Source organism: Aquarana catesbeiana, linkage group LG01, assembly GCF_042186555.1.
Source record: "Aquarana catesbeiana isolate 2022-GZ linkage group LG01, ASM4218655v1, whole genome shotgun sequence".
NCBI classification, from domain to species: domain Eukaryota; kingdom Metazoa; phylum Chordata; class Amphibia; order Anura; family Ranidae; genus Aquarana; species Aquarana catesbeiana.
This window is the reverse complement of record NC_133324.1, coordinates 374508282-374525009: the sequence shown is the minus strand read 5'-3', so window position 1 is coordinate 374525009 and position 16728 is coordinate 374508282. Positions and strand designations below refer to the sequence as shown.

Sequence of the window (16728 nt, the reverse complement as noted above, 5' to 3'; positions counted from 1 at the left end):
GCATTTATCACAAATCCTGGTATATAGCATTTCTCACGAAGCCTGGTATAAAGCATTTCTCACGAAGTCTGGTATATAGCATTTCTCACAAATCCTGGTATATAGCATTTATCACAAATCCTGGTATATAGCATTTATCACAAATCCTGGTATATAGCATTTCTCACGAAGCCTGGTATAAAGCATTTCTCACGAAGTCTGGTATATAGCATTTCTCACAAATCCTGGTATATAGCATTTCTCACGAAGCCTGGTATATAGCATGTCTCACAAATCCTGGTATATAGCATTTCTCACAAATCCTGGTATATAGCATTTATCACAAATCCTGGTATATAGCATTTATCACAAATCCTGGTATATAGCATTTCTCACGAATCCTGGTATATAGCATTTCTCACGAAGCCTGGTATATAGCATTTCTCACGAAGTCTGGTATATAGCATTTATCACAAATCCTGGTATATAGCATTTCTCTCAAAGCCTGGTATATAGCATTTCTCACGAAGCCTGGTATATAGCATGTCTCACAAATCCTGGTATATAGCATTTATCACAAATCCTGGTATATAGCATTTATCACAAATCCTGGTATATAGCATTTCTCACAAATCCTGGTATATAGCATTTCTCAGGAAGCCTGGTATATAGCATTTCTCACGAAGTCTGGTATATAGCATTTCTCACAAATCCTGGTATATAGCATTTCTCACAAATCCTGGTATATAGCATTTCTCACAAATCCTGGTATATAGCATTTCTCACAAATCCTGGTATATAGCATTTCTCACAAATCCTGGTATATAGCATTTCTCACAAAGCCTGGTATATAGCATTTCTCACAAATCCTGGTATATAGCATTTCTCACAAATCCTGGTATATAGCATGTCCCACAAAGCCTGGTATATAGCATTTCTCACAAATCCTGCACAATTACCCCCCTCCAGTCTGCACAATTACCCCCCGTCTGCACAATTACCCCCCCAGTCTGCACAATTACCCCCCCAGTCTGCACAATTACCCCCCCAGTCTGCACAATTACCACCTCCATCTGCACAATTACCCCCATCTGCACAATTACCACCCCGTCTGCACAATTACCACCCCCGTCTGCACAATTACCACCCCCCATCTGCACAATTACCACCCCCCCCAGTCTGCACAATTAGCACCCCTCGTCTGCACAACTACCACCCCTCGTCTGCACAATTACCACCCCTCGTCTGCACAATTACCCCCGTCTGCACAATTACCACCCCCCATCTGCACAATTACCACCCCCCTGTCTGCACAATTACCACCCCCCGTCTGCACAATTACCACCCCCGTCTGCACAATTACCACCCCCCATCTGCACAATTACCACCCCCCATCTGCACAATTACCACCCGATCTGCATAATTACCACCCTCCCAGTCTGCACAATTACCACCCCTTGTCTGCACAATTACCACCCCTTGTCTGCACAATTACCACCCCTTGTCTGCACAATTACCACCCCTCGTCTGCACAATTACCACCCCCCAGTCTGCACAATTACCACCCCCCATCTGCACAATTACCCCCGTTTGCACAATTACCACCCCCCATCTGCACAATTACCACCCCCCTGTCTGCACAATTACTACCCCCCATCTGCACAATTACCCTGTCTGCACAGTTACCACCCCTGTCTGCACAATTACCACCCCCCATCTGCACAATTACCCCCCCATCTGCACAATTACCCCCCTGCACAATTACCACCCCCCCTGTGTGCACAATTACCCCCCTGTCTGCACAATTACCCCCATCTGCACAATTACCCCCCATATGCACAATTACCCCCCTTTCTGCACAATTACCACCCCATCTGCACAATTACACCCCTGCACAATTACCGGGGGGGGTAATTGTGCAAGGGGGGGTAATTGTGCAGACCAGGGGGTAATTGTGCAGACAGGGGGGTAATTGTGCAGACAAGGTGGTAATTGTGCAGACGGGGGATTAGTGTGACTGTGTGCGGAGCAGAGGGGCAGCTCATGTGCCGCGGCCACATACAGACTCAGCGACTGAGTCAAAAAGAGAGAGAGAGAGACACAATGACCCTGACACTACATACCTTACCAGAAGCCGCGCCAGCAGGAGTCTGAGTCAGTCAGGCCTGCTTCTTCCACACACCACGTGCCCGGCTCCATCTCAGTCCACTCCTCCACTCATGCCAAATACAGTGAGCCAAGAGACCGGAAGTGACACGGTGCCGCGAAAAGCACCGCGCACCGTCCTCCGGTCTCGGCCATTAAAATAAAAGAACAGGAGCTGCTGCAGGCAAATCACTGGAGCTTGGAGAATGGGGGAGTGTGTATCTCTTGCGCCCTGGACACTCCCTATACGTGGTCAAATCGGCTTCCCATAGACCGACCGGCACCCGGTCACTCTTAAAGTGACCATTTTTTTTGTTACAGAATGGGGGGGCGCCCAAGCGCCGACCTATGGATGGGCCGCCACTGAACCTACTGCTTGCCATGGTGTGCTGTACGCACTGCATTCATTCTCTTGTTGGGGTGTCCAAAGGTGCCCTAGGTCTTTTATAATACTAGCAACACCCCTGGCTCTGAGACCCATTGCATTGTTTACATTATTTCTTGATGTGATGTCCATGCAGATGCAATTTAATCCTATCCCATAGACTTTTTTGGGGTTGCCATCTGAAATATTTCCAGGTAACATATTCGCCCATGTTCAGTGACTGAACTGGAAGATGACAGTCAATGCATATGTGCTTAAAATAGAGAAGAAACCAGAAGGATGCAAGGGTAATATGTGTTTTGTTTAGAGTTCCATCTACTACATATGTTTGGCAAATAACACAGTACTTTTTACCCTCTGTCCAAGATCAAAAAGCCATGCCTACCATGATAAGCCATGACAAGTATCCACAGAACCCTTTTGAGTGGTTGCATAGAAATGTTCATTTGTTTGTTGTTTCCTCAAGTCATTTTTAGGGCTCAGAACTACTTAGCAGGTACCAGGGCCGGGACAATGGGTGGACGGCAGGGGTGGTTGCCCTGGGCGCAATGGTTTACTGTAGGGGTGGGGGCACCTTCCTTCTGTTGTAAGGTTGACAGGAATAGTGACAGCAGCAGTGATTTTAATGGCAAGTGACTACTGGGTGTAGGATCCCCTAAGCTTGCACATCCTGAACGGAGGAGGGGGGCACAGTTTGGCATCTTTGCCCTGGGCACTGGATGACCTTGTCCCGGCATTGATAGGTACTACACAAATAGCAAGGATAACTTGCCACTATGTTGTGGCAGTGTTGAATTGTAAGTCTGTTAACTTGCTACACATTTTCACTGGCGAGTTGTACACTTGCAGAGCACTTGAAGCACAAGTTCTAGTTGACACTTTTCCAATTTGTAGCAAATTTGCGTGGCAAGTTTCTAGCAAGAGCAAAGTTGCAGTGCTGAGTCTACAGCAAGAACTCTGCAAGTCTACAGCATTAAATTTAGCCACAGTGACCCTTACGGCAGGATAACTATTGCACAACATAACTGAACCAGAACGTGCAGCAGATTTGCAGAATGTTTGTAAAGAAAGTTTATCTGGAGCCATGCAATGTGGACAAACGTGTAAAGCCTAGCAAGTCTAGCAATAGCTTAGCAAGTCATTTTAAAAACTTGTAGCACAATTGCTTGCTAGCTGGGTACTGACAAACTATATCTAAAATAGAAATATTTTGGCTGGACTTCCTCTTTAAACAAATTGTATACAGTCAGTTGTAGAATGTGCACTCAGTGACATGGGCAGATGCCACATAGTGGAAGCCTCCAAACCTTGGGTCTAAGTTGTCACAAACCAGTGGTGTGGAAGAAAAGCTAATTTGAAGAAAGCAACTCATTTTGCACAATTTCTTGAGCAGACTTCTAAGACATCTGCATTGTTTTCCCTTTTCACGAAACAATTTTATTATGCAGTTTCATATAACTGTTGGGACGGAGATAATGTTATCATATTTTTATTCTGTGTTACTTCTGCTGTAAAAATATATATGAAACAGGTATAACTGGTCTTCTTTGTTTTACTTATATTTTTGCAAAGGTCGGTTGTCAATTTCCTACTAGGGGGTTAAGCATTAATGGATTTCTCAGAATGAATGTAATTTTACTTGAAATCATACATAATATACATTACATGGGAAAGTCTTGTATGTTGCTTATTAAAAAAAAAGTAGAAGGGTGGACACAGGGGCGTATCATGAAAGCAGCAGGCCCGTGTGCGAGATAAAAAGTGGGCTCCAAGCATCATAAAAAATAAATGCGTGCCACGGGGAGGTGTAGGGGGGTGTAGTTTAACCACTTCCCTACCCGGCCATAGTAAAATGACGTCCACAGATGGGATCTCCCATCCTGGGTGGACGTCATATGATGGCCTGGGCTTCCCGGCCGTCTAGGGGGCGCGCGCGCGCCGCCGCGTTGCTCAGGACCCGGTGCGTGTGCCCGGCGGCCGCGATGTCCACCGGGCACCCGCGATTGCCCGTTAACCGGGCTGGACTGTGGATCTGTGTGTGTAAACACACAGATCCACGTCCTGTCAGTTGAGAGGAGACCGATCTGTGTTCCCAGTACAGAGGAACACCGATCGGTCTCCTCCCCTTGTGCGTCCCCTCCCCCTACAGTTAGAATCACTCCCCTAGGAAACATTTAACCCCTCCTCTCCCCCTAGTGGTTAACCCCTTCCCTGCCTGTCACATTTATACAGTAATCAATGCAATTTTATAGCATTGATCGCTGTATAAATGTGAATGGTCCCAAAAATGTGTCAAAAGTGTCCGATGTGTCCGCCATAATGTCGCAGTCACGAAAAAAAATCGTGTTCGCCACTATTACTAGTAAAAAAAATAAATAAATAATTTTTTTTTTAAAATGCCATAAATCTATCCTGTATTTTGTAGACGCTATAACTTTCGCGCAAACCAATCAATATACGCTTATCGCAATTTTTTTTACCAAAAATATGTAGAAGAATACGTATCGGCTGAAACTGAGGAAAAAATTAGTTTTTAAAAAAAAAAAATTGGGATATTTATTATAGCAAAAAGTAAAAAATACTGTGTTTTTTTCAAAATTGTTGCTCTTCTTTTGTTTATAGCGCAAAAAATAAAAACCGCAGAGGTGATCAACTACCACCAAAAGAAATCTCTATTTGTGGGGAAAAAAGGACGTTAATTTTGTTTGGGTACAACGTCGCGCAACCGTGCAATTGTCGTTTAAAGTGCAACAGCGCTGAAAACTAAAAATTGGTCTGGGAAGGAAGGGGGTGAAAATGCCCTGTATTGAACCGGTTAATAGAGTCTGAGATTACTTACAAAGTGCAGAATGTGGTAATGTTAAATCTGAGTGCAGAGTGTATGGTGGTGGGAGGCTGCATTTGACAATGCCTAGTCTATAGATCCGGCCTCTGCTTCCACTTGTGTTTGTCAAATTAAAAAAAAGTCCCAAAGCTACCGGCCTGTTACCACCACTTGGGATCCAGAAATGTGCATTTTATCTTTGGATGCTTTCTTACTCCTTGTGGGCAGAATGTGACAGGGCACAGTGGGCCCCCCTGCCCTTGGGCCCTGCGTGCACCGTACACCCTGCACATGTGGATGATATGCCACTGGGTGGACATTAATAATATTATTAATATTTATATAGTGCCAACAGTTTACACAGCGCTTTACAACATAAGGACAGACAGTACAATTACAATACAATTTAATACAGTAGGAATCAGAGGGCCCTGCTCATTAGAGCTTACTATCTAGGATGGAGGACCAGGGGATACAAAAGGTAATAACTGTGGGGGATGAGCTGATGGAGAAAATAAATGTACAGTTGTAAGGTGGGGGCAAGATAGGCCTCTCTGAAGAGATGAGTTTTCAGCGATTATCTGGACATGGGTGGACATCTGAATTACAAATTGGGTTGTGTCAACAGATTTTGTAGATCACCAATGGAACCATAATTCTATAAACAATATGTCTAAAGTTGGAAGCTTGGATAGTTTAGAGTTAGGAACCACATTTTGGCCTTGATGTGGCAGTGTTCTTTACAAGTATTTGGAAATATGTGCAAAAAAAACAATGTTTTTAACCTTCAGGTTGAAAAACTTTAAACTGGCTTTTTGTGCTGACTAGCTAAAGGTTTGACGGGGAGTTTATGTATTGTACTGTGGATTGTTCTGCCTGGGTTCACCTTTCCATTTGCTAGTTAAACATTGATCTGAGCAGCTTCTATTGGTACTTTGTTAGATTTAGTACAGATACACTGGGGGCCTTCAGCTGCCATTATCGAGTCTGGGTTTCCGATTTGTTGCTGTACTTTTAACAATGAAAGATCAGAAGATATAGCCCCAGCACACCAAGGATCTCCAATATTACATCCAAACAATTTTTTAAAACGATCACATTCCAGCATAAAGTAGCAACGTTTTCGGAGCCCTGCAGGACCCCTTCCTTCCTAAGGCATGTGACGCCACATCTTTTTCTCTGCCATCTTTGTTCAAGCATCATCAAGGGTCACTATCTACTTCCTGGACTGGACAAAGATGTTGATCTGCAGCTCAATGACTGTTTTTGAATGATAAAATTAAAGCTTTTCTGAAAATGTATACTGTTGCTGCATATTGGGGCATGTTGAGAATTTATTCATACTGACTAGTGCAGTTATCTAGAGGCCCACCTCTCAACAAACCTGTGCTTAATAGGGAAAAGCAGCAGGTTTGTTTTTAATGTCCCTACTCAAGCAGAACATACTGTTTCTTTTGCTTACACCCAGTGCTGTATCTTGGCCTAGGCCAACAAGGCCCAGGCCTAGGGTGGCAAAAGCCGCCCCCCTGCATGAAAAAAAGCCCTCCTGACTCCCGCTTCCTGCACATATTCAATCCCTGGCTGCTGGCAGCTTGCTGTAGTGCGGCACTTATGGGCTATATTAAACGTACTTGGCTGGGTAGGGTGGAGGAACTGGCGCCCCCATAGAGCATCCGGTGACTGCCCCTCCCCATAGAGTCGCCGGTGACTGGCCCCACCTTCCTGCTCGCTCCTCTAAGTACGTGATGAATGAACGGCGGCCGTGGGGTGATAACGACGGTGACTGAAGGGTGGCCCGGGGTGACAGTGACAGAGAGCAGCATCATCCATGGATGAGCAGAGTGCCGAGCACCCCCCTCCTTCCGAGGACTGGCTGGAGATGATGATGGAGAGGAGCTTCACTGATCTGGAGGAGAAGCCTAAGCAAAAGTGTGAACAAGATATGGTGAAAAATACTCCTGCGCTAGTGAAATCGTTTGCTGTAAAACAAAGGTAGTATTGTAGTCAGAGATAGGACTGGGGGAGATGATGGAGCGTGTCCCGCTGCCTTAGCTGACCAGGGGTGGTCTGGAAAGGACTGTTTAGTAGGAAGTGGGTGGAAGGCGCGTGATCAGACGCTTACATCAAGAAATGTATGGTTTATTTATGTAAAAGAATACAGACATATAGTCATATAGATATAAAATCATACAAATACTACATGAGGAGAGAAGCCTAAGGACAGGTATGAATAAAGTGTTCTGTGCCACAAATGTATTAAATAGGGATGTCCCGATACCGATACTAGTATCGGTATCGGCACCGATACCGAGCATTTGCCCAAGTACTTGTACTCGGGCAAATGCTCCCGATGCTTCCACCGATACCTGGAAGTCAGCTGTGATCGGCGCATGGGGGAGATACAAAGATTCTCCCCCAGCGGCTTTCAGCTGCTTTAGTGACATACAGCTGTGATCGGTCACAGCTGACTGTCACTGCATCTTCCTCCGTGCCCCCTCCGTTCCTCTGTGCCTCTCCGCTGTCCCCTGCATTCCTCTCTCCTTATCTGTCCCTCTCAGCTGTCCCCTCCGTTCTGCTCTTCTTATCTGTCCCCTCCGTTCTGCTCTCCTTATCTGTCCCCTCCGTTCTCCCCCTCCGTTCCTCCGTCCCCCTCCTCCTCCTTCCTTTGTGTATGGAGAGAGTCAGCTGACTCTGTCCATTCACATAACTGAAACATTGTAATCTCCTGTGATTACAATGTGTCAGTTTATGAATGGAGAGAAGCCGCTGTCTCCTCTCCATTCATTCTCAGTGCAGCTGACGCTGCAGAGAAAGGGACTGGGGAATCTCTATCCTCTGTCTCTTTCTCTGTCTCAAGGGGGAGATATCAGAGGTCTGTTAAGACCCCTGATATCTCACCAAAGCCCCCCAAAAGGGCTGATTAAAAAAAAAAAAAAACAATAAAGAATAAAAAAAATATTATTGTAAAAAAAAAAAATTGTAAAAAAAAAAAAATAACACACACATACAACGTTCACCCAGTCCCCCCCCCCCCCCCAAAAAAAGCAAGCACTGTTAAAAAAAAAAAAAAAAAAAAAAAACTGTCACGTGACATTAAAAACAAAGTATCGGTAATCGGTATCGGCGAGTACTTGAAAAAAAGTATCGGTACTTGTACTCGGTCCTAAAAAAGTGGTATCGGGACAACCCTAGTATTAAACAAACTTTGCAGTACATTCATTTTCACTGAATATGCACTGTACTGCACATTGATTTTAGCAAGTGCAAAGTGCTCCATGCATGCTAAAATCAATGCAAACTCATTAAACAGTGCATATTCTGTGAAAATTAACATACTGCAACGTGCTCAGTGCTATAATCCATACGCAATTAATATACAACTAATAAGCTGTGATGTTGATGAGGCGGCACACTTAAGGCGGCACTGATAAGGCTGGACTGGAGGGGACTGATGAGGCTGCACTGGAGGCGACTGATGAGGCCGCACTGGTGGGGACTGATGAGGCCGCACTGGTGGGGACTGATGAGGCCTGCACTGGTGGCGACTGATGAGACCTGCACTGGTGGCGACTGATGAGGCCTGCGCTGGTGGTGACTGATGAGGCCTGCACTGGTGGGGACTGATGAGCCCGCACTGATGAAGCCACACTGATGGGCACTGATAAGGCTGCACTGATGGGTACTGATATGCTTCATGTTAATGTTGTTAAAGTTGTTGTTAATATTTATTTTTGGATCCTAATTCTGCATAAAACATTTAACAGTGTAATTTCATGAGATAATTTAAGATCGGACTTAGGGGCGGGGCAGGGTAGGGGCTGGGTGAGGAAAGTGGTGGTGAGTAACTCTTAAGGCCTGGCTAGTGGCTCAGGACTTGAAATTTTGAGGCCTGCATTGTACATTCACATCAGTCCCTGCCCTCAAGGAGCTTACAAGTAGGCACTTGGTATCCACTTTTAATGTACAGAGAGGAAAAGGTGGAGCCTAAAGAGGAAGGGGTGTGGTTTACAGATATGGTGGGTCTTAAACAGAAAGGGGTGTGGGAGGTGTAGCGCAAAAAAATGGTGGTAATAAACAAGAAGTTCATCATAAACATACAAATTCTGGTAAATAGATAAATTAAATAGTCCATCAAAAAATTCAGAAGTCCATCAGAAATATTCAGAAACTGAAGAGAAAGAGCCATCACCAACACCCAATATAACTGACTCTTACCGCCAGCACTTTGGATATACACAGAATGAAGATGTATAGTTGGTCAGATCCACGCTTCATACGGGTCACTGCGTTACAGAGGTCCCTCTCACACTGACCGCCCAGGTGTAATCAGCCCAATCTCAGTAAACACTTGACTAAGCAGAATGCTCCCAAAGGTATAGCATGGCGGCCACATATGTAGAAATGGAAGAAACACTCTCATTGTGCAGACATCCGATAAAGGGGTCAATTTACTAATATAAAACAGTATATAAAACTCACATGTATTGAATGAGATACAAGCAATCGGAAAGCGTCCAGAGCTTCCTACCAATGAGATGGCAGCCACTCCCATGTCCACAGCGCTACGTCAGGCATCCCTTGTGCAGCCCGACGTTTCATCACAAACGTGCATCTTCAGGGGAGTAACCATGATGTGTGACTTTGCCGCTTGTAAAGGGGATAGATGTGAAGAAAATGGATATTGTTTGCGTTCAATATGGAAGAGATGACCTATTCCCCACAAATGAACTCCAAAATGCAGCAACATGGTCAGGTCAACATGGTCAAGTGGATTTATGAAGCTCAGACTTACACCCCATTCGGTATGAACTTGAATGGGATTTTAACGGATTTATTAACAATGGCTAGAATCCCTCGTTTTGCGGGCTCTTTTGGGACCCATATATATATATGATATAGCATGCATTTATACTAAGCATGCGTTTCACCATAGCCCATGATTTATGTAAGGTAGGGTTACTCACTATTTTATTGAGTCTGCTAGTGGTATCATTGTTATTCTTTTTATGGAATTTATGTTGATTTTGAGTATATTTATGTGTTGTTACTTGTATCTACCACAAGAGGTCGCCACTCTATAAGTCCACACGCACGTACGATCCTTTCCCAGAGTAGATGTTTTGGGTATTTTTGAGAATTTTTTCTTGTAATCCATCGATCTATTAATTCAACCTTTCTGATGGTTTATTACCTAAGAAATTTGGATACTAATGCCTTTGCATGGTAGTTATATTCCAGTTTTGAGTTAGTGGTCAGTTTCGCTGTTTGAGCCACATCACATCATTTTAATTTTAAACTTATATATGTTATGTGTTGCGGAGCCACATATAATGTTTGTTTTTTGGCTTGTGAAACACATTTCAACTAAATAATGCTACTATTTTCCGGGAGGCTTGTCTCCATAGCTGGGAGACTGTTGCTTCCGATCTGTGGAGTGCAGGGCATTTCCGGCCAGTGCGGCCGGATCTTTGATCTTTAATCTACTTAGCTTCTAGCTCTTCTTCTTAGCTCTATGGAGCGCAAGCTTCATTTGGCCCTTTGTTTACGTCCGTATGTTCCGGTCTTTGGAACGCACGTCATTTCCGGTTGCTGCGGTTCATTGGTGGGGAATAGGTCATCTCCGCCATATGGAACGCGAACAATATCCCTTTTCTTTTCACATTTATCCCCCTCATAAGCGACAACGTCACACGTCATGGTTACGCCCCTGAAGATGCACGTTTGTGACGAAAGGTTGGGCTGCACAAGGGACGTGGACGTGGGAGTGGCCGCCATCTCATTGGTAGGAAGCCCTGGACGCTTTCTGATTGCTTGTATCTCATTCAAAGCATGTGAGTTTTATATACTGTTTTATATCAATAAATTGACCCCTTTATCGGATGTCTGCACAATGAGAGTGTTTCTTCCATTTTCTACAAATGTAGCCGCCATGCTATACCTTTGGGAGCATTCTGCTTAGTCAAGTGTTTACTGAGATTGGGCTGATTACACCTGGGCGGTCAGTGTGAGAGGGACCTCTGTAACGCAGTGAACCGTATGAAGCGTATGAAGCGTGGATCTGACCAACTATACATCTTCATACTGTGTATATCCAAAGTGCTGGCGGTAAGAGTCAGTTATATTGGGTGTTGGTGACAGCTCTTTCTCTTCAGTTTCTGAATATTTCTGATGGACTTCTGAATTTTTTGATGGACTATTTAATTTATCTATTTAATAGAATTTGTATGTTTATGATGAACTTCTTGTTTATTACCACCATTTTTTAGCGCTACACCTCTTACCCCCTATTTTCCTTATTGCATCCAACAATATTGTGTTAGCAGCTATTTATATTTTACATTCTTTTAAGTTTAGCGCAACAAACCCCCTTCTTTAGAAAGGGGTGTGTCCTTAGCAGGAAGGGTGGGTCATATTTAAATTAAGGGGTGCACGAGTTTAGTAAGGCCTAGGGCAGCACAAAACCTAAATGCACCACTGCTTCCACCACCACTCTATTCATTCAATTGCAGCCAGGAAAGAAAGATTGCGTAAGCTCTCAGTTGCTCTAGCTGGGGCTTACACAGGGCTGAGGTTTCTTTCACTTCTGTGACAGTGATGGTGCATGGTGAGTGAAAGGGGAGAGGTGAGGAAAAGAAAATTTTGTCCATTTCTATATAACTGGAGGTATTGAGTATTTTCTCTGCTCCTGGCTGCTGAACAGATCAGTGGGGAAGCAAAGTAAAGATAAGCATATGATGTTGTTGGGAGGGCCCTGTGTGGGCAAAGAACAGGTTTGCTTTAAAGTGCATCTGTGCCTAGACTAAGGATATTTAGGTATTTACATATTGATAACAAACAGTAAAAGAGTTTTAAAATAAGCCATGACTGACCTATCAAGCTGCATGTGCTGTAAAGTAATTTATCCACTGAGGTTTACACTGGTGCGACAAACGCTCCAACATTGGGAGCTCATGTCGCATGACATGTGAAAATCCCTATCCCTAAGTTTCCCTATGGGAGCCGTCTTAACTGGTCCGACACAAGTCGTCCGACTTTGAAAATGCTCCTTGTACTACTTTGGTCCGACTTTGATCCTACTTCAGCCCATTGACTATCATTGAAGTCGGATCAAAGTCGGATCGCCATCTTGCATGATCCGACTTTAGCATGCGACTTGTGCACTGATGATCTTGAGGGGGAACTCCACACCAAATTTTAAATAAAGAACCAGCATGGGTTCCCCCTCCAAGAGCATACCAGGCCCTTCGGTCTGATATGGATTTTAATAAGGGGGCGCCCAGATCCCGGCCCCCACCCTATGTGAATGATTATGGGGTACAACGTACCCCTACCCATTCACCTGGGGAAAAAAGTGTCAATAAAAAAAAAACACACTACAGTAGGTGACTGCGATATTGTGTCAATCTCGCCGCATTTATCGGCGAGATTTGACACCTGCGAGCCCCGTCGCAGGAGCCAGTGCCGAGATGGCTCACTCATCGGGAAAGGAAAACTTTTTTTTTCCTTTCGGGATGAGTGACAGGCAGTGCTGACAGCTGTCTGGTATGAATCCTGAAGGGGAACAGCGCGCCAAATTTTAAATGAAAAAAACGGCGTGGGTTCCCCCCCAGGGGCATACCAGGCCCTTAGGTCTGGTATGGATTGTAAGGGGAACCCCCTATGCCGAAAAATCGGTGTGGGGGTCCCCCCAAAATCCATACCAGACCCTTATTCGAGCACGCAGCCCGGCCGGTCAGGAAAGGGGGTGGGGACGAGCGAACGTCCCCTCCTCCTGAGCCGTACCAGGCCGCATGCCCTCAACATGAAGGGATGGGTGCTTTGGGGGAAGGGGGCGCCCTGCGGGCCCCCCCACCCCAAAGCACCTTGTCCCCATGTTGATGAGGACACGGGCCTCTTCCCGACAACCCTGGCCGTTGGTTGTCGGGGTCTGCGGGCGGGGGGCTTATCGGAATCCGGGAGCCCCCTTTAATAAGGGGGCCCCCAGATCCCGGTCCCCCACCCTATGTGAATGAGTATGGGGTACATGGTACCCCTACCCATTCACCTAGGGAAAAGTGTCGATTAAAAAAAAACACACTACACAGGTTTTAAGAGTAATTTATTAGGCAGATCTGGGATCTTCTTCTGACTTCTGGGGGGGGGTCTTCTTCCGACTCCTCCCGGTGTTCCGCCTCTTCTCCCAGGTCCCTCCGCTATCTTCTTCCAGCTCTTTTGCCAGCGGGGGCCCGGTCTGCTGCTGCTGTCTTGTCGCCACTGTCTTGTCGCCGCTGTCTCGTCGCTTCTTCTCTTCTTCCGATGTTGGCACGACGCTTTCTCCGGCTGGAATGCTGTGTGCGAGCTGCGGAGCCATTTATATAGGCGGTGACCCTGCCCCCTTATGACGTTACGGTCCCAGCATGCGCAGGGACTCTGGCGTCATAAGGGGGCGTGACCCCAGAGTCCCTGCGCATGCTGGGACCATGACATCACAAGGGGGTGGGGTCACCACTTATATAAATGGCTCCGCAGCTCACACAAAGCATTCCAGCCGGAGAGACCGTCGTGTCAACATCGGAAGAAGAGAAGAAGCGACAAGACAGCGGCGACAAGACAGCGGCAGCAGACCAGGCCCCCACTGCAAAAGAGCTGGAAGAAGATAGCGGAGGGGCCTGGGAGAAGAGGCGGAACACCGGGAGACATCGGAAGAAGACCCCCCCGAAGTCGGAAGAAGACCCCGCAGCTGCCTAATAAATTGCTCTTAAAACCTGTGTACTGTGTTTTTTTTATTGACACTTTTCCCTAGGTGAATGGGTAGGGTTACCATGTACCCCATACTCATTCACATAGGGTGGGGGGACGGGATCTGGGGGCCCCCTTATTAAAGGGGGCTACCGGATTCCGAGAAGCCCTCCGCCCACAGACCCCGACAACCAACGGCCAGGGTTGTCGGGAAGATGCCCTTGTCCTCATCAACATGGGGACAAGGTGCTTTGGGGTGGGGGGGCCTGCAGGGCGCCCCCCCTCCCCCAAGGCACCCATCCCCCATGTTGACGGCATGCGGCCTGGTACGGCTCAGGAGGGGGGGCGCTCGCTCGTCCCCACACCCTTTCCTGGCCGGCCGGGCTTCGTGCTCAAGTAAGGGTCTGGTATGGATTTTGGGGGACCCCCACGCCGATTTTTCAGCGTAGGGGGTTCCCCTTACAATCCATACCAGACCCAAGGGCCTGGTATGCCCCTGGGGGGGAACCCATGCCGTTTTTTTCATTTAAAATTTGGCACGGCGTTCCCCCTCAGGATTCATACCAGACAGCTGTCAGCACTGCCTGTTGCTCATCGCGGAAGGAAAAAAAAGTTTTCCTTTCCCGATGAGTGAGCCAGCGCGACATGCACAGTACCCTGTCGCAGAGAACCAGCGCGATGGTATCGCGCTGGAAACACAATCTCGCGGTCAGGTACTGTAGTCAGGTTTTTAAAGTAATTTATTAAGCAGCTCAGGGGGTCTTCTTCCGACTTCGGAGGGGCTCTTCCGACTTCTCAGTGCTCCCCGGCCTCTTCTCCCGGTCTCCGGTTCTTCTCCTGCTCTCCGGAGTCTTCTGCCAAGCTCCTCCGCTATGTTCTGCTCTTTTGCCTGCTCTTTTGCTAGCGGTGGCCCGGTCTTCTCCGTCATCTTCTTCCCTCCGGTCCTCTGTTGACACGATGCTCTCTCCCGCTGTAATGCCGTGTGTGCGGTGCGCAACGACTTATATAGGCATGGGGTGTGGTCACCGGGTGATGTCACCCAGTTATCCCGCCCCTTATGACGTCACGGCCCGGGGCATGATGGGACGGTGACATCATAAGGGGCACTCTACTATTAATATAGTTGTAACGAGCCCCTGCTCGCTTGGTTCCACTCTCCCGACACTCCTCTGCTGCTATAGAATCGGATTGCAGATCGCAACGTCTGATGGTTCAGTCATCGGATGCTCCGGGATTAGAATTACAGCTATGTGCCATTCGAATCCAGTTGTGATAGCTCAGAACAAACACCAGGCAGGCTGTATGTAAGTTCAAACAGGGATCTCTTTTATTGAGAGGAATACAGGCTCTTTTATACAGTAAAAGAGGAGGTGCATGTGCTCATATTACTCTGAACATACACCTGTGACCAGAAACCTAATTAACATGGGCTAATTAACTAATCCCTTTAGACAGCCTAGATGACTCAGTCATGACCTTTAGGCCAGACTGGCCGTCTTGTAGCTCAGAAAACATAATTAACATCATCACAAATCAACACAGAACTCTTCTTCACACAATAGCAGAGTTAATTAACACAAACAACAATGGGGATCTAATGACTCTTAGATCCCATACTAGACTTATTTACAATACACATTCTAGCAGGCAACAGACAGACGGTTGGAGTTGATGACACCAGCATCTCCTCACAGGGTGTGTCCCAACAGTATGAATCAGTCTTATCAGCAGGGGGGCTGCTGGAGGAATCCCCCCTCCCTCTACAGGGACACACATCCCAAATGACCACAGTAAAGAGTCCACAACAGAATGAGACAACATACAATATATACATATATACACGATTGAGTCCGATTAGTACAGATCAGACTGGATTTCTAATTCACCTTGCAGAGTATTGTTCCCTTAAAATCCAGGGCCCATAATCTGTTGGCAAGAAGCTTGCGTTCAGTCCCCTCCAATAGCCTCTGTCCCGGGTGAGTCTATCACAATAGTATACATTCTATGCATTCACATATCAGGGACACCTATTAGCAAAACATATGTCAACAAAGAACAAACCCCTGCCACACCCCTGTTACATGGAGAAGCAATACTATAAAAAGGGTTGGTTAAACCCATAAGTGCATTTTTTACCACTTCAGTTTCTTTATACTTTTAAAAATTACAAATGCAACCATTTAGAAATTGGATTAACCTCCCTGGCGGTTTTCCTGAGTGTGGCTCGGGGTTAAATTTCAGTACCATTACCAGTAACCCCGAGCCTCGGGATTGCATTGCAGGATCCTGGTGCAGGTTACTTATCTTATCCCCAGGATCCTGCGATGTCCCCCCCGCTGTGTCTGCGGGCTGTGTCCTCCGCCCGATGCCTCTGTGTGCTGCGCTTTGTTCCCTGTGAGCGTCGCGACGCACTGGGGCGGAGCCCGGCGGCAAATTCAAAAAGTACAAAATTCATAACACATAAAGTACACTGTAATCTTACAGATGACATTACTGTATGAAATCATTTCACATCCCTTTTGTCCCTAGTGCTTTGTCCAGTGCCCTGCATGCACTTTTATATTATATGTACTGTTCTTTCTGCCTGGAAACTTGAGATTGTCCATAGCAACCAAAAAGTGTCCCTTTACATCAAAAGTGGTTTTAGACCAGCTACAAAACAGCGATAACAAATTAG

General features: G+C 46.3%; 1 protein-coding gene across 1 annotated transcript in view; it reads right to left on the bottom strand.

Moving 5' to 3' along the window:
- The window catches only part of SLC28A3 (solute carrier family 28 member 3), a 119437-nt gene that overhangs the window by 58532 nt on the left and 44177 nt on the right, over positions 1-16728 (bottom strand). The window lies entirely within an intron of this gene.